The sequence below is a fragment of the Meriones unguiculatus genome, chromosome 7, assembly GCF_030254825.1.
Source record: "Meriones unguiculatus strain TT.TT164.6M chromosome 7, Bangor_MerUng_6.1, whole genome shotgun sequence".
Classification (NCBI taxonomy): domain Eukaryota; kingdom Metazoa; phylum Chordata; class Mammalia; order Rodentia; family Muridae; genus Meriones; species Meriones unguiculatus.
Window position 1 is genome coordinate 84195952 of NC_083355.1, and position 23541 is coordinate 84219492.

The window sequence follows — 23541 nt, forward strand, 5'->3', positions numbered from 1 at the left end:
ACAAAACACTAAAGCAAAACTAGAATCACAGTAAATAGTTTTATAACATAACAAAAATTAGCTGGGGCGATATACAATAGAAAAGAAACAATATCATTACCTTAGGTCATATATAGAAAACTGATCTTAAAAGTGTAACAATCAGATTAAATAAACGGAAGAATTTGTGATCATGAGCTGAACAACTAATTAGAGAATATGCTGTTAGTTAGCAAAGTGGTACACATCTGTAACTTCAACTACTTGGGAGGCTGAGGCAGGAGGTTCCTGAGTTTGAGGCCAGCCTAGGCAACATGTGGTGACCCAGACATGGTTGGAGAGAGAGAGAGAGAGAGAGAGAGAGAGAGAGAGAGAGAGAGAGAGACAGAGACTGATTGTAAAATTCTAACACTGGTCTTTCCTACTTTTTATAAAAGCCTTTTCAAACCCTTTCTAATAGCTGATGGTAGGCCTTTAATCCCAAGACTTGTGAAGCAGAGACAGGGACAGATAGATTTCCAAGTTTGGCCAGCAAGCAAGCAAGCGGGGGAAAAAAACAAACAAACAAACAAACAAAAAACCACAAATTCTTTATAGTAACTGATTCTGTCACACTGTTCTTAGACATTAAAGGTTGATCTAGTTACTTATTTTGTTTTTTGAATAAAGAGGTTAAGGCCATTCTAGTTGCCCGACCAGGATGTTCCCTTTTTACCTTATGGCTACTTTTTCCCTTCCTTCCTTCCTTCCTTCCTTCCTTCCTTCCTTCCTTCCTTCCTTCCTTCCTTCCTTCCTCCTCCTCTCTTCTCTTTTCTCTCCTCCTCTCCCTTCTCCTCCCCTCCTCTTCCCTTGGTTTATCTTCGGGTTTATATGTACCACATGCACCTGTGCAGGAGCTGTCAATGGCCAGAAGAGGGCAGAGGATCCCCTAGAACTGGAGTTGTAGGTAGTTATGAGCTGTCATGTTGGTGCTAGGAACTGAACCTGGGTTTCCTGGAAGAGCAGGTAAGTGTTCTTAACTACTAAGCCACCTCTCCAGGCCTCTGTTTCTCTAATTACCTTTCTTTTCAATTGCACCTTGCTCCTTCTGCGTTAGTGAGAACATTCCTTTTCAGATGCCTTCTATACTGTTAGGCTCCTAACTTCAGTTTCCAACCTGGACACTGCTATGTGATTGTCATTCCACCAAGCTCAGCATGACTGCATTTGAATTTTCTTTGTTCTGAAATGTATTATTTCTCTTAGCTTTCCTTTCTATTATTGATTTATTCTTCCCATTTCCCAAACTTGAATTCTGAGTCATCTTTGAGTGACTCGGATCTTTTCTGAATGAATAAGAATAATAGAGAAATCAGATCCATTCTGCCGTGAAACAACTGTGTATTCTATTATTACAATGTTTCTCTACTTCATCTGCTCTTTTCTGTTTCATATTTTACTATAATGACTCAGATTCTCATTACCACTAACATAAATAGTTATAGTCTGATAATTGCTATGCTAGAAGGAGAGAGGGCAGAGCATTTTCTTTTTTATGTAATTGTGTGTGGTATATGTACTTGGTATGTAGGTATGCTTGCCATCTGTATGTACAGAATTTTGTGTGTGTGTATGTGTGTTTAGAGTCCCAAGGATGATACTGGGAGTTTTTCCTCAATAGCTTTCCACTTTATATATTGAATGAGGGTCAGTTATTGAACCCAGAGCTCTCTATTTTGATGAACCTGGCAGTCAACTTGCTCCAGGATCCCCCTGGCTATACTTTCTGTGTTCTGGGATTATAGAGGGCTGCCATGCCCACCTGGCTTTTATGAGGTTTCTGGGGATCCAACACTGGCCCTCACACTTGTGAGGTAGGAACTTGACCAACTGAGACTTTCCGATGGCCAGCCTTCCCTCCCTCCTTCTTTCCCTCCCTCCCTCCCTCCTTCCCTTCCTCTCTCTCTCTCTCTTTCTCTTTTTCTGTCTGTCTCTCTCTTCTTGCTCTCTCTCACTCACTCAGCAGATTCTCTGTAGCCTGGGCTGGTCTGAAACTGGTATTTCCCCTGCTGCAGTCTGTGTTGAGATTGTAGGTATGTGCCACCATACCTTGTTCCAGAAGTACTTTTACTAAAGTGTGGCAAGTAGGAATTGTATTAAAGGAATAACTACTTAGAAGGCTACATATGTTGCTAACTCACTAGTTAACTCAGGACTCAGTCCTACTATAGCTGTATTTCTTTTCCTGATACTGTATGTCAAACTCTTCAGGTATTGGTTAAAATCTGAATGAGTATGTAAATGCAGAGCAATACAAAGTAACATGTATCTTATTATTTATGTGCAAGTAGAGTAGCCCAATATAAGGGAGAAATAAGTGCTGCCTGCTCTTATTTCTTTAAAATTGGACTAAAACTTACACTGAAAAGCTGTTTTGAAGGTTTGACTTACTTAGAGAGTAAGTCTTCAAATGATAACTATGTTCAGTCTGTTTATGTGTGGTTTTCCCTTTTACGTCTGTCCCATTGGACATTTTTGTGATTACAGGGTTGGATGCTATCTTTATATTAATAAACATTAATACTCAAATAAAATGAAGGTGATAGCAAGAAAATAGGCAGTTTACTATTTTTGCTTCCTTAGAAAAAGAAAACATTTGGTGCTTTTAAAATAGGAAACATTAAAAACACTTTAAAACAGCCTAAACAAAAAGATAATATATATGCTACATAAATACGAAGAATAGTATTGTATTAATTCAGGAACCCAGATGAAGACATTTAGATACCTTTAGGGTGCTCTTCATTTCCTGGCTTCGTTTCTTTCTAGTTTCATTTTTGTGCTTATGTCAGAAAGCTTTGGCCATGGAAGAGATGTATAGCTTCAGATAGCTGAGCACTTAAAAGGTTTGTCCCTGGGCTCACCATTGTAGGAAATTGTCACTGGTATTATAATTAGAGCCACATACATGAGCAAGGCCCTTTCTTCCAAAGGATGGATATATGTGAAGTAGCAAAAACAATCTATGGCATTACAAATCCACATGGAGAAAGGTAAGAAATAAAGGGAAAGATAGAGACAGAGAAAGGAAAATGCTTGCATGTAGGAGAGAAGGGGGAAATACCACTTAAGAATTTACTCTGGGTCTAGAGAGGGACTGAGTGCTTAAGACTGCTTGCTGCTCTTCCACAGGACCTGAGTTCAGTTCCCAACAACCACATCAAGAGGCCCATAACTTGCTGTAACTCTAGCTGCAGGGGCTCTGATACCCTCTTCTGACCTCTTTGGGCAACTGTGATCATGTGTGCGTACTTCCACGTAGACAAACACACAGGCTTATGTATGATGAATTGTTAAATAAATAAAACTAAATTATTTTGGTAAATTATTATCTTGTTTAAGCATTTTTTAAATAGTACAGGATCTAACCTTTATCTATTATTTTGTTTGTGTGTGTATATGTGTGGCATGGCAGAGAAGGAAGATCATGAGTTAGAGGCCAGTATGGATTACTTTGCAATTATGGATTACTCAGGCCAATCTGGGCTTCTTGAAAGACACTGTTTCAAATAAAACTATGAAAAAAAAAAAAAAAAACAAACACTAATAAAAAATAGACATTGCCTGTGTGATTGACTATTTGAACAGTTATTCTATTTTCTTTTCCATTATTTTTCCTTTTTATTTTTCAGTACTCTTGTCTCTTGTTTTCTTCTTTTAATGTCTGTTTCTGAATTTTGTAATTTTTCTTTTTCTCTCTTCTTTAAAAATTTTTCTTTTTTTGATTAAAAATTATTGGCTTATAATTAATAATAATAATGGGTTCCATTTTAATTTCATACATGTACATTATATATTTTGATGATATTCATATCCCTTTTATTCTTGAGTGTCTTCTTTCCGCTCTGGCTAATCCCTCTTCTCAACTAGTTCTCTTCTACTTTTATAGCTTTTGTATTTTTGACCCAGTGTGTTTTGTTAGGGTTGTTTACAGGAGCAGGAGTACTCTAGTATTGAACAAAATGTCTCCTACCCACATCAGCCTATCACTATTTCACTTCAAAGTGAGGGCCATTGTTGTTGTTTTCCAAGACAGTTTCTCTGTGTAGCCTTGGCTGCCCTGGACTCACTTTGCAGGCCAGGCTGGCCTTGAACTGAAAGAGTGCTCGGATTACAGCTGTGCGCCACCACGCCCTGCTCTCGAGGTACCTTGGTAAGGGCCTCTCCCCTTTCTACAAAAGGGTGTTGGTTGGTCCAGATCTTATGCAGGTAATCAACTGCTGTTGAGTTTGAGTACAATAGTCAACCTATGCTTGCAAGTCATTTATATCACTCTGCTCCCTTTCCCCTAGACCTTGCATTCTTTTTGCACCTGTCATGGTGTTACGTGAGTCTTGGAGGGATGATTTAGTGACATTTATATCACCCTTTGATATAGTAGCCGAATGTTCAGCAGTCATTTATTTTCAATACTTTGACTAGTGATGAGTTTTACAGTTACTGATTCCAACTGCAGAAAGAAACTTCATTGACCAAAGAGAATATCAGCCCCGTTGGGCTTTTTGTCTCATGCGCTTCTTCCCTGCTACTGGGAGGTCTTCTGGCTTTTTATTTTTTAAACTTTTAGTTTATTATGTGATTTGTTGTTGTTACTGTTGTGGTTATTATAGGACTTCGTTAGTTTTTGCTTTATTTTTATATCTGCTCGCTGTTTATTTTTATTTTCTCTTCGTGGTGCTGGAGATTGCACCCAGGGCTAGTGAAGTCTCCCACTGAACTACATTCCCAGTCCTTATGTTTGTTTTCCTCTTTCTGTGTAGTACTGGGGATTGAGCCTGACACATCAACCATGGTGGCTGTCCTCCCTCTGAGGTGTACTTCTAGTCCAGCTAAGAGAAATAACAACTCACGTTATCCATGACCTAGCCCAGCTTGAACTTCATTGTCAATTGAAGACTTGGGGAAAGAAAAGCTCCTAGCTGAGGACCTAGCCTCAAGGAAGCATAGCTAGGTGTCCTGAATACCTACCTACTCCTAGTCACTCAGCCTCACAGTAATAATATAGGGCTATGACACAAAGTTTGTAGACACTGCACCTACTGGGGTCCTCATCATAGGTTGTTTTCTTCTTAATCAGACGGCATATTGCTGACAGGACTGGAGGGATGACCACAGAGAGTGTATCCTATTTCACATTTATAGTGCACCTGCCTGAACTACTAGAGAGATTCCATGCTTGTGAGCTCTATAGAGAAAATGAGCTCTGACTCCAGGACAAGGTTTGCTGTGTCAAAACCCACTGACCAAACCAAAGAAGCTATGAGGAAACTACACTATAAAGTTCATTTAACTCAACACTACATTTTAGGGCATGTAATCAAGAGAAAGGTGTTTCCTGAGTGAGCTCTTACAGGAAAGTAGGAAAGATATCAATATAGAAGAATAAGAAATTTGAAAAAACAAGGCAACATGATTTCTCAGAAGTACTTCACTCTAATAACTAACTGTGGGTGAAATGCCACACAAAGAATTCAAAACAATTGTTTAAAAAACATAAATTCAAAGAAAATGCAAATAAATAAAATAAATTATAGAGACAATGGAAGCAGGAAGACTTGAGCTTGGATATCCAGTACCTGTATAAATTGCTGAGTGTGGTGGTGCCAGTTACAACAACGGCGAGCCCAGGCAAAGACAAACGGATCCCTAGGCAAGCTGGCCAGCTACTTAGCTGAGACTGTTGCTGTGAGGTTGAGGGACCGTGAGCAGGTATTCAGGACACCTAGCTATGCTTCCTTGAGGCTAGGTCATCAGCTAGGAGCTTTTATTTCCCCAAATCTTCAGTGAGAGACCTTGCCTCCCAAATCAGGTACAGCCTTTGAGGAGGACATCTCTGCATCAGCCTCTGGCCTCCATATGTGCCTCTGTGCATGTGAATAAGATAGAGATCGACATCTGTCCTTCAAATGCATGTGCGCGAATATGCATGGAGCACCCTCGTACACAAGTGCATATACCCACACAAACACGTATATCACACAAACACGTATGTATGTGTATATATACATATATATGTATACATATATGTACATACATACATGCACACACAAAAATAATGTGTAATATAAAGTCCTCCGGGTCAAGATCTTTTGGCTTGTTAATATTGGCATGCTTAAGGCTTAGTATAGTTCCTAACACAAAATGTACACTCAATAAGTGCTATTTACAATTAGGTCATTTTGTGAAAAAAGATTTTGAAAAGATGAAAAGGAAGTTGAAAAGACTATTTAATTTTTTTAATTTAAGAAAAATTTATAATTTCAATTTATATAAATTGAATTTGAGTACATTTTCTACCCAGTGAATTGAAAATCTTTGCATATTCATTGCTTATGAGGCCAATTTGAAATTTTGTGTGGTAAATGATTCTGAAAAGATATCAAGAGTAGTTTAGTTTATGAAAGAATTTCATCCCATTAACAGGCAAAATGCTATAATACTAAATGTGGTCCTCTGGCAAATAGAATTAACTGTCCTATACATTTAACAAACTGAGTCTATAAACATTAACCGGTAGAAAATGCAAATTAAAATAACAAACTGCTATTACCTAGCTATTTGAATACCAAAGGGGAAGAAACAGGTAAACAAATTCTGAGGGTGGCAAGCTAGAATGAGCATGTACTGCTGATGAGAATGCAAAAATTCACAGTGGTGTTGAGAGTTCCTTACATAGTCATCATGTGAATCAGCAGTCCCATCTTGAGAATCAAAGAGAAAAGGGAGCACATGTTCACAACTGTCAAAAACCAGAAAAGTGCCAGTGTCAGTTCATGAGTGGATAAACTGTGGTAGCTCATGCAATGGAATATTTCACAATGAAAATCAACTAACAATTTGTATGTTTAACACTTGGATGACTCTCAGAGACATTATGCTTTGTGAAAGAAGCCAGTCTCATTATTGCATTTATGACATTTACAAAAAGACAAAACTGTAGCAGTACCAACAGATCATTGGCACTATAGTTTGGTTGTTTTTGTCTCCTGCAAACATTAGTGTTGAGATTATTCCCAGTGCAGCAGTGTTGAAAGGTGGGATCTAATGGGTACTGCCCCAGTGTCTTTAAGAACATGTAGATTAATAGATCTGCTGAATAACTGCCCTTCTGCAAGACTGCCATGCTGTTAACAGCGCATCCCAGCTCTCATGAGACAGAAAACCTCCTGCAACCATAGCCTGGAGCTCCGAATATAGATAGCTACACATACATTCACAACTCTCATTTCTAGATCTTCTTCCCCCTCCCTGAGACAGGGTTTCTCTCTGTAGCCCTGGCTGTCCTGAACTTGCTTTGCAGACCAGGCCAGCTGGCCTTGAACTCGCAGAGATCCACCTGCCTCTGCTTCCTGAATGCTGGGATTACAGGTGTATATCACCATACCTGGGCCCTGTTTTTTGCATTTAAAAATGTTATTTATTTGAGAATTTAATACACTCATTTAATGCAATTTGATCAAATCCTTCCTTTCCCACTCTTGAAGTTCCTTACCTAGCCTTTCCCTTCACTTTTCCAACTGGCTTCTATGTGCTTTTATAAAAAAGGAAAAAAAACAAATGGACTCACTGAGTCCATTTAGTGCTGCTTGTATGTGCATGGGTGCAGGACCGTCAGCAGGAACATTGGTAGTCTCCCAGAGTTTGCATCTCTGAAGAAATCTTTGTTTCCTTCCCCTGTCAACTGCCAGTAGCTCTTATGAGCCCCTCCCCTGTCTGTGCTGGGATTCTGGCTGGCCTGATCTTTTGCAGGTCTTGTGCAAGCAGTGACAGCTGTGAGTTCATAGGTGCAATAGTGCTGCCATGTGTGGCAAATCCTGTCACTCACTCTTGCCCTTATAATCTTTTTGTTCCTCTCTTCCAATATGATTCCTGAACCTTGTGGAGAGAAGGTGTGGTAGAGCCTATCCAGAGAGATGAGCACTCTATAGTCTCTTATTCTTTGCTAGTTGACCAGTTGTGGGTCTTTGTAGTAATTGCTCTTTATTGTAGAAAGAAATGTCTCTGATGAGGCTTGGGAGATGTAATAATCTGTTGGTATAAAGATAATAACTTAGGGAGTTTGTTACTATATCCATTTAGCAGAATAATAGTATTAAGGCCCTCTTCTAGGACCTAAGCAGCTACAGGGTTTTGGCATAGTTTGTAGTACCAGGCATGTATTTCATCTTATAGCACAGGCTTTAAATCCAGTCAGAAGGTGGTTGATTACTCCTGTAACATCCATTGGAATACCCACAGAAGGTAGAATACTAGATAGGAACCATTGCAGGCCTTGGATTTTGAGGGAAGTGGCATAGGATGCAGGTGGTATGAAGGGGAAGAGGGAATAACGGAACAGGAAGGGTTCAGTGGGGTAGTGGATGACAAGGCAGGGTAAAGGAGACCGTATAAAGAGAGATAGCCAACACTATTGATCTTTGACAAAGCCATAAAGAAACCTACAACTGCAGAAGCTTCTTAAAATATGTACATTTATATATATACAGGAGTTTAAATGGAGTTACCCTATAATGGGAGGACAGTGCTTTCTCCAGATACTATAGGTTATCTAATAGAAAGCCCAGTGGCAGGTATGTGTTGCCTCTTTGAGTTGTTGGTCAGTTAGGATCCTGTTACTCCCACATTACAGGTTATCGCCATTGCTCTTAGTTATCCTCCAGAACTCAGTGGTAAGACCCTGTTGTGGAAGACAGCACATACTTGAGTCATAGGATATGGAGAAACCAAGCTGGTCCTGACCTAGAGGCTCCGTCACTTCCTGGGCAGCTTTGGTATTGCTGGAAGGTGCCACACATGCTGGTGGGGGAGAAAAATAGTCTGATCCATCTGTGAACCCTGTGAACTATAGCCATCTGGCCTGGCAGGATTTGTCTGCTTCTGTAGCGGTGGCATGGATATTTTTGTCTTTATGACCATTTATAGTGCTATAACAAAACCATAGTTTGATTTATCTATAAAGAACAGAAATTTATTTCTTAGAGTTCTGGATTAGAAGTCCATGATCAAGGCATTTGCTATCTGGTGAGGGCCTTCCTTCTACATCCTCGCATGGTAGAAGGGACAGAGGGTGAAGGAAGGACAATGCTGTGAGATGAGAAAGAATCCATTCCTTCAAACCCTGTCATAAGAACCTTGGCCATTTCTAGGAAAGATCCGCCCTTTATGACTTACTTTTGAGTCCCTATTGATGTTACATGGGTCATTAAATTTTGGCATGTGAATTTTAAGGATGTATCTGTACTATAGTAGATATATTTCTGATATTTTCTTAAATAATTTAGAGACTGTAAACTTCAATCTGTATAAAGCTACTGGAGTAGAAAAAAGTAGTTTTGGAGTCTGATCTGAGTACAGATTCTAGCCCCACCATTTCATTTACAAACTGAATAGTCTTCCTTAGCTGTAAAACAGTAATGAAAACTATATGGTTAATGAGGTTTTAAGCGATTTAACAGTAGTCCTTGTAAGGTGCATATTTAGCTTACAAACTTGGTGAGCTTTAGGTACTCAGTAGCATACCATTAGGCTTGAATTCCTTGTGGTTCTTTCATAACTTGGTGCATAAACATAGTTTGACTTATATGTAGCATTATGTTCTAAAAGACATAATACTAAATAGATGTGATATTATATGTGGGTATCTCATTGACATTTCAAATAATAGATGACTTGTTTTAAGCTTTTCCTTTAAAAATTTAAGTTCTTCTTGATGAAGAACTTAAGTTCTTCTTGATAAAGCTCAAATAGCAAGCTAAAACAGTGACTAAGATAATATCCTACTAACACTTCAAATTATGATTGTAAGTTTGCTTTGGCAGGACTTTTATGAGGTATTGTCTCTATATTTTTCTTTTTAAAACAGTAAACTTCTGAAATGTATATATTGTATACTTTTTCACGTCTTTTAAAATTAGTTTTAAATTAGTGTATAAAACAATGGGTTTCATTGTGGCGTTTTCATACATGTCATTAAATTTTGTTCTTATTCTTTACTGCTTTCCTTCAGTTTCCCTGACTTCTCTTGTTGCTTTTCCCAATGCTATCTTACCCCTTCTGCTCTTATATATTTCATGTAACATGTAGTATTCTAATTCTTACTCCCCTTAAGATCTTTTTTCCTCTCATGGTTCCCCTTTACTTTCATGACCTACACACACGTGCACAAACACAGATTGGGAGAGAAAACATGCAGTATTTGTCCTCCTGAGTCTGGTCTAAAACACTTTTGAAATACAGGTGTAGCACCTGGAAACTCATTGAAATCGAAACAGAAACCTTAGACTATAACTGATAGTGTAAGGTTGTTTTTATATGAACACAGAGATATGAATATAGTTTAATGTGTTTACAAACTAGTTTCAAGTTAACCTAAGTGCAATTAAACAGAAAGAATAATGCTCCTAGCCTTGAATAGTGAAACTGGTTTGTGGGAGTTTGTGTCTGCTAACAAATGCTTCATTTAATCAATGCTATTTGGTTAGGCAGTAATAAATAGGTGACACCTAGAGAGAATTTGTTGATGGCTAGGAAACATACTTAAAACATGTAGCTCCTTGTGTGGAACATAGAATGAGGAAGTTACTCTTACCATGTTTCCTATGGTTTCTCTCCTGTTTCCCTTCTTCTTGCCCCGTTTTGCTTCTTTCTCCCTTGTCTTCCTGTCTTTCTCTCTCTCATTTCTTCCCTGCATGCTTTCTTTTGTTAGTCTCTACTGAGATTTTTAAATCTATAAAACATTTCAGACATACCAAAACCAGAAACACAGTAGGCCATATTGCAGACTTTATTCACTGCTGAAATTAAACAAATAGTGACTTTTTGCAGGATGTCATTTAGTTCTCTTTCTTTTTTAAAGAGCTAGCCAACAAGTAGGGATGTTGGTTTGCTGTTCATCGTATTATCCTCAGGTCTTTGGATAACATTTGACTTATAATATGTGCCCAATAAATCTTTGTTAAAAAGATCAAAAGGAAAACCATCAGAACTAATGCACAGGACAATCAAAAACAGCAAGCGTCAGGGTAGGAATGTTTGAAGGAGAGGGATCCAGTGTTAGAGGTGAGTCCTAATGAAAATGTGACACAATCTTGGAGTCGTTGATAACCTGGGAGGTCCCTGGAAACAGTTTTCCCCTTAGCACACATCACTGGAGAGTTTATATAGCCCATGTTTTTTTGTTTTGTTTTAAATTAAAACTTTATTTTTATGTGTGTGGGTGTTTTGCCTGCATGAGTGTTTGTGTATCACTGCATACTTGGGTGCCTGGGAAGGCCAGAAGAGGGCATAGGATCCTCCGGAACTGTAATTATAGATGGTTTTGAGCTGCCATGTTGATGCTGAGACTCAAACTCTGTCATTTGGAAGAGCAGCCAGTGCTCTTAACCACTGAGCCGTCTCTCTAGCCCTGAGCCTGTGCTTTTTTATTTTTATTTTTGAGACAGACTCAACTGACTAGTCTTGATTATACTGAGTAGCCTAAGCTGGCCTTGAACTCCTGCTTTTCCTCTCTCTGCTTCCCAAGTGCTGGAATTACAGCAGATTCATTTCATATTTATATATACAATAAAAGGCAAGTGATTAAAAAAATAAGAAGTGGCAGCATTTTACATTTTGTTTTTTAATGTCATTCTTAACAGAAAATATCTGGATTCTTACATCTACTTCTGGGTTCAGTATATTGCAGTGCTGTATTGGTTGCAGTATGCAGAAATACCCCTTTTGATATATACGTAAAGCTGGAAGCGGGGAGTTATTTTAATGACTTTTAAAATGATTGTAGATACCTTTTAGATACTTTAAAATGATATCAAATTTTATCAGTGAATCTTTCCATCTTTCATTGTGCTAGATACTGTAGCAATGTTATACACTTGGAGTAGTTTAATCATGTGTATGTATATATAGGTAAGTGCAGGCGCTCATGGGGTCCAGAAGAGAGTGTTGGAGCCCCTAGGGTGTAGTTACAGTCAGTTAGAAGCCATCAGAAGTGGGTTCTGGAAACTGAACTCCAGTCCTCTGCAAGAGCAGTAGGTGTCCTTAACTGCCGAGCTATCTCACTAGACTACACTTTGAATAGTTTTATGAAAGTGAGCTTGGGTCATTTGGAAAATATTTGCTCACTGAATTGCGTAGATATTACAAGTACTTATACAGTATTAAAATTATACTTGTTAGTTGCACTAATCTCATTAACATTTCATTAGAAAGGAAAGCTGTTGTGCCGATGAAATGGCTCAGTGGGTAAGAGTGCTTGCTGCTAAGCCTGAGGACCTGAGTTCAATCCCCTCTTTTGGAAGGAGAAAACCAGCTCCCACAAGTTGTTTTCTGATCATCTGTGCATGCACGCGCGCACACACGTGTGCACACACACACACACACACACACACACTCACACAGATTTTGGTGCCAGTATCTTGGTTTGTATTAACAGTTCTGTGGATCTTTGCTTATGTGTTGATATAAATGTTAACTTTCTATAACAATAACTAGTTATTGTTAACTAGTAAACAATAGCCCAGCATTATTGTAGAATAGTTTTTTTTCCCTGTGGTTCCCCAAAAGGATTTTGGGAATCCTAGTGAATCCATAAACCATAGTGAATTTGTGGATATATCTTTTAGTTATTGAATACCATAGGGTTGAATGGCTCTTTGGATCTAAGTTTAGAAAATGAAGAATAATTACATATGTTTGAAGTTTCTATCCTTCAGTCCTAAGAATTAGGTATTGGGGTTTTGAAGCTGAAAGAAGAAAGGCGGAAGGATTCAAAATCTCTGTCTCATCTACACTAAAATAAGAGCAATTCTTGTAGTTTTATTTTTTCTTCACTGGGGACCAGGTAAGATCTTAGTTGAAATGAGGGTTTAGTTTAGGAACAGCTGTTGGTTTGCTTTCATCCTGTGGATGAATCATTTGCCCACGTTTGTTAGTCTCTTGTGTGTGGCAGGAACTCATGGGTCTGTGAGTGAGTCAGAGAGAGGCGGACACATACCGACATGATCCAGCTCCTATTGTGCCATGTGATTTTGGAACTTACAGTGTAGCATAGGTTTTCTGCCCTTCAGGTGGGTCTCATCTGTGTTTCTTGTTTCAGCCCTCAGATTTTCTGTAGTGACCTTTAAAGGTGAGGGATGCTGCGATAGGTAGGGCAGGAGGGTCATGAGAGCTTCTAACGTGATTCAGTTGAGCTCTAGAACGCAGGAATGGCGAACCTGTAGATGGATGCTGTGGAGCCACATTGAACTCAGGAGCATCCTAAGGGCCATTTGTTCTGCTCTGTTTCTAGAGCATGGCACTGTTTGCCAGCCAAGGTTAGAGTAATAATAATAACAGCGGGATAAAACCCACTCAATAGCTATAAAGCATTTTTATTTTATAGGAAATATTCTCACAGATAATTCTGCTATTTTATCTTTGCATTTGCCTAGTTTGATAGGTAAGAAGGATATTGGTGTGAAGAAATATTAAATTAACATGTTTTAAGATGTTGTGCTAGAATTCACTAACGGGCTAAGATAGTGGGCTCCTTATAGTGGAGTCTTGGGGTGATGTGGTGGGAAAGCAGCAGGTTACATGGTATGGCAAATTAAAAAAGACTTAGAAATTCAGGCTGTGCCCCATGGGGAAGTTAAAGGAGTGGTGGTGGTATAAATGATGGAAATTTTGGTATTTTGCCCTCTGATTTCAGATTAACTGAGAGGATAATCACTATAAAAGGATGTTAGTTTTGAGATAATTGGTGTAATTTTCATTGTTGGTTTTTCAGAATTTGTATTTGTATTTTAGGCTATTCTAAGATTTAAACAAGTGCATGACTTAGGGATGGCAGAAATCACTTAAATTACTTAGTTATGTCAGCATAGTTTGAGGAAGGAAAAATAGAGCTGTAATGTCCTATAGAACTTACACGTTTCAGACAGATTTACTTAGGTAACATGAGTAAGCATTTAAATGGGCTCCATTAATTAGGAATATAATAGACAGACTCTAACAGGTAAAGGTGATTTAGAAATTTTTTTTTTCTTATTTTTCTTTGCTGCTGGGGGTTGAATATGGGGTCTAATGAATGGTAGGCAAGTGCCCTACCAGTGAATCACATCGCCAGCCTTTGAATTCTTTACTTTTCATTGTTGATTCAGTCCTCCTAAGTTTTCCAGGCAGAAACTTGGAATCCTTCTCCACTTGAGCCACCTGAGTAGCTGGGTATAGTCTTGGGTCCCAAGGCCTGGCTTAGTACTGCATTATTTCAACAAAGTAAATGACTTCAGAAAAGGAGGGAGAATAACGAATAAGTTTCTGGCCTCTTATTTTACTTTAAAATAACTTTGTTAGGACACTTATAGGATACCATCTACTAAGAGACATTTGGCAATCTTATAATTATGACCTCACTTTTGTTAAAATAGTATTGAGATAGACTTTTCAGATTTTTTTTTTATTCCTAATACTTTATTGTATTATTTCTTTATTTTAAAAGTTAAGACAGTATCCCAGGCTGTCCTCAAATTTGCTGTATAGCTGAGAATGACCTTAAACTTCTGATCCTCCTGCCTCTACCTCTCAAGTACTGTAATGATAGGTAGATACAGCCATGCCTCGTCTGTTTGATCCTGGAAATTGAACTTGGCCTCATTTATGCTGAGCAAGGGCTCTATGTACTCAACCCACTGTGCTGTATCTATTGCTGTATTGCCATTAGCACAAAATACTTTCTTTCCCCTTGAATATCACCTCCCTTACCTATTTTTCTTTGCAAGAAGAATGCCACTTCCATTGATGCACCAGACACACTGGAATATTAATGTTATAAGAAAAGTAGGAAGTGGAGAGGTGTGCCATCACCATCACTGTGTTCTTTAACAAGGTAGTCCATGGCTAGAGAGCACTGATGTTCTGTTTACTGCGTATTGTGTTTAAGCCAGAGCAGTGTATCTCATGTTCTATTTAGGTTAACACAGTAGGGGAATTGCATATAGTAAGCAGCTTCTTGTGGGCTGCCTCCATCAATCTGAGTAGTCTCATCCTTATAATCTGTAGATACAGTCTGATCTAATCCTCTCTGAAGTCAGACTTCTATATGCCTTAAGTAGCCCAAGGACCATTAGTTTTATAAGATTCAGCTGTGACCGAGTCACAGCTTTTTATTTTAGACATGTTTACAGCCTTTACTCCCTTTTAGAGAACTGTTTTTTTTTTTCTTCTCAAAAATGGCCAATTTTACTTCAGACAGTTTCTTTCTGTCATCTGTTAGTATGTAATTTCCCCATAAATTTAGTTTTTCTTCATTTCATATGTGGTTTTTATGTTTTCTCTTCTAGAATAGGACTTATCATTTCTTTAAAGATGAGCATCGGTGGACCAGTTGCTGTTTTGCTCTTCCCATCTAGGATTTGCTCATTGTAATTCACAGTAGTTTTTCTTCCTAAGAATATGGGGAAATGACTGACAATTCAGCATCACAGACTGAATGTAAAACCTGTGATTTATAACTTCCTTTTTTTGGCACTTCATCAAAAAAGGAAATAGTTTGTGTTTTACCTATTACAAAGATAATTTATTTAGTTTTAAAGTTTATTTTTATTTCTATTTTTGTCTCTCTTTTTTAGTATTTTTTACCTTTGGCAAGATGATTGGCAAGTCTCATAATATTGGACATGGATTCTATGCTGGTTAGTTTTTTGTCAACGCAATACAAACTAGATGATCTGGGAAGAACCTTAATTGAAGAATTGGTGCTATGGGACTGGCCCAGTCAGCATGCCTGTGAGGCATCTTCTGGATTGCTGATTGATGTGGGAGGGCCCAATCCACTATTGACAGTAGACAGTACCATCTCTAGGCAGTTGAGCCTGGGCTTTATAAGAAAGGTAGCTGAGCCAGTGAGGGAAGCAAGCCAGTAAGTAGCATTCCTCCGCGATCCTGCCTCAGTTCTAGTCTCGGCTTTTGTTGTAAGGTGAAATAAACCTTTTCTTTCTTTCCCATGTTACTTTTGGTCATAGTGTTTATCTCAGCAACAGAAAACAAACTAGAACAGTTTCCAGTGCCACTAATGATAATCAAGTGTGGTGTTTTTGAACAAGTATGAGATCCTATGTTGTGACCTTGATCATAGGTACATTTTTTTTTCCTTCTTTAGAGAAACTATTCAGCTTATGTTTTGTCTAATATGAGTTTTTCTTTATATTGTCATTTTATTATTGTTTACTGTTGAGTATTTATTTCTTGCACAATGATGGTATTTGCCTATTTTTCAAATTATAATTTTCTTTTTAAAACTTTATTATTTTTTTTTTAAATTACAGTTTATGTACTTTGTATCCCAGCTGTAGCCCCCTCCCTCGGCCCCTCCCAATCTCACCCTCCCTCCCTCATCTCCTCCCATGCCCTTCCCCAAGTCCACTGATAGGGAAGGTCCTCCTCCTCTGTGTTCAGTGGAGGTTTTCTGTGATGCTCTCTGTTTGCTGTAAAGAAGAGCTTTGATGATGAGGGGTGGTAACTCCACTTACCTGCGGGTATAAAGATAAGGTTTAGAATGTAGTTAGAAATTTGCTGGTCTAGCAGAGTGGTGGTACTAACTTCTTAAATCAGATCCATGACTTTGCTAGCCTTGGGAAGTTAGGTAGCTTTCTAGTACCCAGCATGATTCCTGAAAGACAGGTAATGAATGAGGGGAGCCTATGATTGCTGTAGCTACTGTACTGTATGACACTTCATATGTCTGTGAAGAAGCTTCATGATGTCGAGGAATAACTACCCCAAAGGAATTTAGCCAACACTATAAAATCTTGAGGTCATATAGACTGAGAATAGGACCCAACCCACCAGACAAAATAGAAAACTGTAATTATCAAGTATCTGGTAGACCATCTCTGTCATTTTTGTGCATGCCTAGATGTTCATTTGGCTCTTTTCTTCTCTGTATCTTTGCTAATATGTCTCGTCTTTCTCTTGGCTTCTAGAAGATTCAAAATGCAAATATAGTAACTTTAGTGTCTTAGTTTCCTATTTTGATCAACTATCAAGTCTAGGTTGGTTTTGATTGATTTTTCTCTCATTTAGAGAGGAAATTAGGCTCTCATTAAGCTCTCAAAATTATAATTAAAAAAAAAATTTCTTAGTAATCAGTTGATGCTTACTAAGCATTAAAAAAGAGAGTATAAATTTTACTTTCTTAAATGTTAAGTAATTTCATATTCCTGTAAATGCTCCTGAGTTTTTCTAGAATGTATTCACACTATTTGGAATTTTCTTTCTTGGGCACTGCTTAGTCTTTGTTTAGAGGGTTATCTGTTCTAAGGTTTGCTTCCTGTGGAGCCACAGCGCTTCTGAATACCGTAGCACTTGCCCATGAAGTATGTATGAGGTTTTTCCTTTTTGGCTGGTTACGGGTATTAGATTGAGGATTAGATTATCCTTCAAGGCTTTTTATAAAGAATTCCTGGGGTTATTATAGAACAGGTTTTATTTGTGGGACAGTCAACATATAATGAAAGCCTCTGTGTTTGCTTGATAGAACATTCATTGACTAAAGCCAACCCTGAGTGGTTTTTTTTTTCTCCCTTGATTTATGGACACATGCCTGTGTGTTTGTGGGTTACTATGAAGTCTGAGATACAAGTGCACCGCAGTATAGATATGTCTTTTGTCTGTCTGCAAAACTCCTTTTTTTCCAATATCTATTCTAGGAGCTCTTGCCACTTTCACTATAGTGAACTAGAATCTTTGCTTCTTAAAAGGTAGCCCAGTTTCTGTGTTCTGTCTTCAGTGGTATGTAGAACGCATGTCTATTAATTGTAAAGACAAGCTACTTATAGAGACTGTCTGGTTGTTTCAATTTTTTAAGCAATACATATCGCACTGATTTTTGTTCAAGATCTGGAAAGTGACATATATATATACATACATATATGTGTATATATAAAACTCTATCTATCTATCTGTCTATCTATCTATCATCTATCTATCTATCTATATCTTTGCGGTTGTTTACCATCAGAAGGTAAATCACCAGTTATTTAACAATGGCAATAGACATAAGTCCTACATTCTTCAATTACTGTGGAAAGTTGGCAAAAAAACTTTTAGGTGAAGTTTTAAGAAAGAATTATAGTGAATTTAGGGATATTTTAGATTTCATATTTATGTATAAATTGCACATTTATGGTCTTTTGAGAATTATTGTTTGTCCTTTTCAAATTGTTCTACCAGACGAGATAATATAAATAACAGTACACTATACAAAAGGATTCTGTGTTTAGGGCAATTTCTTGACTGTTCTTATAGCCTATTATCTCTCAGAACTTTACATTTTACTCTTGGAAATTATAATAAAAGCAATTGGGATTGTGATTGTACAGTTCTACTAGCCAGAAAATTGGTTTCAGTGGGCTTTGGTGTCACTGGAGGAAAAACCCACTTCTTACAGATAATAATGTCAATACTTCTCACAATTAATGTCATTTTAAGAATAATCACATGTCATAGCACAATAGTAGGGCAACTGAGGGAAACATATTGCCACAAAGTGTAGTGTTATTGGTTTTTTTTAATTCAGTGACTTGTACATAAATATGCAGTGACTGTGCATATGTGATATGCACATTTGATATGTGAGTAGTTATTAAAACTATTTGGCTTGTCTATGAATCATACTGATTCCTTACCATATGTCAAATATATAGTAATAGATGTTGAAGAGCCACCAACAAAGAAGTAGGTTCCCTAATTAGAAGATTAAATAAGATTATATATATGCACATACATGCTATATATGTGAAATACACATCTATGAATATGGCAGCAAATAGTCTAGCAAAAATTAATGTGGAAGAGAATTCTTAAATTGAAACTTGAGAAAGCTGACTTATATAGTTTAATTGACAAAAAGTGAAAAGAAAGCAGGTGTTCAGAAGGGTCATGGCTCAGCAGTGGAGCAAACCTTAGATCATATGACCCCTCTAAAGAAAGACTAAAAGCAGCACCCCAAAAAGAAATTTCCAAATGATGTGAATACACCTCTGAAAAACAGTATTTATAGGAGTGTGAAGTTATTTAACACTCAACAAAGTAAATTTTACAGTGTCGTCTTTTATACTCCAAGAAGGCTTATTGAATGGTGACAGCTGAGAATAATAAAATTGCTCTGTGGAAAGCAAGCAGATTAGATTAGTCTGAGTGGAAATTTGTGTAGGAGGAAGAAACAAAGATGTAGAACTAGTTGGGTTGTTGGGGATGCAGATTTTGAATTACAGACTGAAAGGAGATGTTTGTGGCTGGGAAGGAATCATTGGGGGCTGACTTGTTGTGGGATAGAATATGAAGCAAATTAAGACAATGAGTGCAACTGAGTTTGGATGTAATTTGCAAAATGAAACTCTGTTCCTTCTTAGCATTTGGAAAATTAGGGCTGTGGAATGAGATAATGCAGAATACAAACATTTACGTGTTATGACTTCCACATGAAAAAATTAATAAGTATAATGATGTTACATGAAATTTGAGGAGGGTGAATTAATTTACTTTCTCTTGTTTCAGGTTGCTGGACTGACTGACGCTATCTATGGCCCTGGTGGTATTTTTATTCAAGATAAAATCCTTTCCATCTTTATTAATTAGCTGAGAAAATTCAGGTCAGTACATTTTTTGTGGGTAGAACTTTCCTGTTTCCATTTGAATATTTTCAGACATGGATGATTTTGTTTTTAAAGCTGCATGCATATACCAATGGAGTAGAAAGGCTGCTTTAGTTCAAAGCATTAGTTGAATTGTGCGTTATTTGGGAACTATTTTTTTGCCTGCCTCCTGAGTATAGTATGTTCTTCATAAACTTATAAGCATGTTACTTTTTTAATGGCTTTGATTTTCAAGTTTTGAACTTGATAAAACAAGTGGTACTTGCACTTTTTTTTTAATTGAACCTAGGTTGTTGTATGACATAGTTGGTAATGAGAATAAACTCTTAAGAAACTTCTGGTGTTTTATTAACTCTTTTAAAGCTTGTCTACACGTGAGCATACATTAGTATCTCTTCCTTTAATGTTAATTCTTAGAGTATTGGCATATATATTTATCAGTACAATTAAAACAGTTTCACAAGCTTTCAGCTTCATTCATGTTGTTCCTTTGTAGTTATCCCTCCTGCCCACATCCTTTCACCAATGTGGATCTGTTTTCTGTCCATGTAGATTACCTTTTCCACTATGCTTAAATGGAATTATCTAGTATTCGATTTTGAAGTCTGCTCCTTTTACTTAATATGGCACATTTGTGTGCTGTTCATGTACTTGCATACATCGGTAATTGCTTTTCAGTTGTGTAGTAGTTTTCTGCTGTGTGGATTCAGCACAATTTATCTATTCACTAGTTGATGGACATTTGGATTATTCCAAGTTTGGGTGATATGTAAAGCTTCTAGAGTCATGCATTAAAAAAAATGACTTCACATTCTGTAGTAAAATAACTTTTTGTTATTAAAAGAGACCACATTGATTTAACTGTCACCTTTTTTTTGGCCCGGGTTGCGTTTCTTTCACAGATCTCTCCTGACTCCCCAATGCTAAATGTTGAGGTTAGTAGCTTGTATATGCGAGGCAAGGGCTTTGCCTAGCCCCTTTTTGTTGTTGTTGTTTTGAGACAGGTATTTGCTGTATTGACCAGACCTGCCACCTTCTAATTGGTAGGATTAGGAGCATGTACAACCATACCTGGCACTAAAAGTCATTAAAAGGAAATCAGGAAAATTTAACAGATGTTGGGTAGGGGGCGAGACCTTCAGTTTATGGTCAGTCTGTGTGTTCTTTAAGAGAAGCCACATCCAGAGAAGCAGAAGTAGACTGTAGTGGGACTTGCAGTGTTTCTTTATTTTCTTGAGCACATCAGATATAGACAGGTAGAATAAGTCGAAAGTTAACAGTTTAAAAAAGTCAAATATATTACAAACATTTTTCTGATCTTAATATTTTATTTGGAGGACAGAAATTTACTATGGAAAAGTTAATTAGAATTTTCCTGAATGAACATTTGAAATGAAAGTGAATGAAACAGGCCTACTTGGGGACATTAGTGATCCCAAAAATAGCTTGAAAAGCTATTTGACTGTTTGTAAGGATTTTTTTTTTTTTTTATAGATATAAAAAGACTTTAAAAAAGACCTTGAGAAAATGTAATGCTCTGAATCAGAGAATGCTGATGTTGCTTGGTAGAGGTCCCTGCTGTTATTCCGGGCACTGTAAGTGCCACTGAACCTTTAAACTATTGTCATTCCTGAATATTTTTAGACGAGTTTTATAACTTTGATAGAGTCTGCATAGACACATGGTATTAGTTATATTGTATTATCATAGAATGTTTCTTCTTTTTCCTTGGAGATAGTGGGTGTATGCATGTATATGTTTGTGCCATTTGTGCCACAGTGGGAGTGCAGAGGTCAGAGGACACCTTGAGGAACTGATGCTCTCGTTTTACTGTGTGGGTCCTGCAGCTTGAACTCAGCCTGTCAGACTTCGCAGCAGACACCTTTGCCCACTCAGCCATCTCGCTGGCCCATCAAGGACCACGCTTTAAATATGCAGAGTGTTTTAGCTCAGAGCACTTTAGAGATTCTTTTGATGTAGAATACAGCTTGATCATCCCCAACATGAGAATCTAAGATTCAGTATTCCAAAATCTGAAACTGTCATGAGTGCATAAGTGAAAAATTCCACATCTCACTCCATGTGACAGGTCAAATAAAAACAGACATATTAAAAATATTAATATAATTAACTTTGGGCTATGTAAAGCTCTGTATAAGACATAAATGAATTCTGCGTTTAGACTCATTTTATTTCCAAGATAGCTCATTATGTTTATGAAAAAAAATTCCAAAAACTGAAAAATTCAAAAATCTGAAACCTGAAACACTTCTGGTCCCATGCATTGTGAATAAGGGATACTCATCATTATTTATTCAATAGACAAATGCAGTACAGGGTCAGCAATAGTTTTATATTGATGTGATTTCTTCAGTATTGGGTATATACTTTTGGTGAATGTTGTGGTAATCACTTACCTAGCATAATTTGTTGGGCGGAGAAGGGCGGTCTATGATGTGTATGTGAAGGCAGGGCAGAAGAAGCTTTGTGGAATTGGTTTTCCCTTCTATCTTTTGAGGGACTCAAACTCAGGTTGCCTGGCTTAAATGGAAAGTGTCATTGTTTGCTGAGCTATCTCATTGGTCCTCATAGCAAAGCTAATACTAGAAAGGCAGGAAAACTTGTGCGTGGGAATATAGATGTTATTTGCCAAAGACTATGATATAAGTATTTGGGACAAACACATATTCCCTGAAATGTATTTTGAAATTCTTATATATATGATTGCTTGTCTTGAACTTTATTTTGGATTTTCATATTTTGTAAAGGCAGATTTTAATCAAGTATTACTATTTGTCCCTCAACCACTGGCTTCCTTGGACCTTATTAAAGCACTTGTATTTGTAGACTCTTTAAGATGCTTAGGGCAAGAAGGAGAAATCAAGTTTTCAAAAGCATGTGGAAACAATATTAACCAAATGTAGAAGCTGGTTTCTCTCATAGCATTTTATATAAAGGGACCTTACTGCCTTTTGGGTAAGTGGAAGGCTGGAGATGTAGATAGGTGGGGTGCTGTGATTTTAATTGTGCAGCTGTCTTCAAACAATGCCGTTCTCATCACTGCCCCTTCTCCTCCAGAATCACTGTTCGACTTGGGGTGAGAGAAAGTGTTAATGTTTTTCAAACTCAGTTTTAATTTATTTTCTTTCCAGCTAATTTTAAGATAAAGTAGAGTACTTAAAAATAATTTGAGATGTGATCTTATTTTGTAAAGAGATTAAAAAAGGCTGATATTGGAATATGCAGCTAGAAAAATGTAACAATTATATTTTGCTTCATAATCACAAAACATTTTATGATATTTATTTAAAGTTTATAGAATTTAATTAAAATCCTCTTCACAAATATGTTAGAAACATACCTTTAAAAGTTTTTAAAAGTTCCTTAAGATGCTGTCATTTTGGTCTTCAGAATTTAATATATAAAAATATTGATAATGGTAGGATTTAGAATTAGCAGTTTATTCGATGAGTACTAGCAAGCTTAGACAAATCTTGTTTGAGATACTATTTAAGAAGTATAAAAATAAGATTCACTCAGAGAAGTTTTTACTTCTGAATGTTTGGTATATGGGAACATTATAAAATGGTGACTAAAGTGGTTTATGCAAAAGAGATGAAATTAAACATTTTTGCTTAAATTTTTTTCTATTGCTGGAAACACCTCATTGTATAATATTAACTTAATTTGATTATCTAGAGTTTTTTTAAGGTTTTTTTTTTTTTTAGCTTTTTAGGATAATAACTATTGGAAAACATTTCTCTTGTGTCTTATGCTCTTGATGTGTTTTTACGTATCTGTTTAGCAGAGTACTGACACTACTTAAGTGGTTATTTTCCAAGGAAATCGATATAACAACTGAGAAGAGTAGAAATTGTCCCTCTGTCAGGAC

General features: G+C 37.2%; 1 protein-coding gene across 11 annotated transcripts in view; it reads left to right on the top strand.

Moving 5' to 3' along the window:
- The window catches only part of Fut8 (fucosyltransferase 8), a 216266-nt gene that overhangs the window by 12727 nt on the left and 179998 nt on the right, over positions 1–23541 (top strand). For all 11 annotated transcript variants that reach the window (XM_060387709.1, XM_060387711.1, XM_060387710.1 and 8 more), the window contains exon 2: positions 19552–19646. The gene's annotated coding sequence lies outside the window, so the exon portion shown is untranslated. The remainder of the gene's footprint in view (positions 1–19551; positions 19647–23541) is intronic.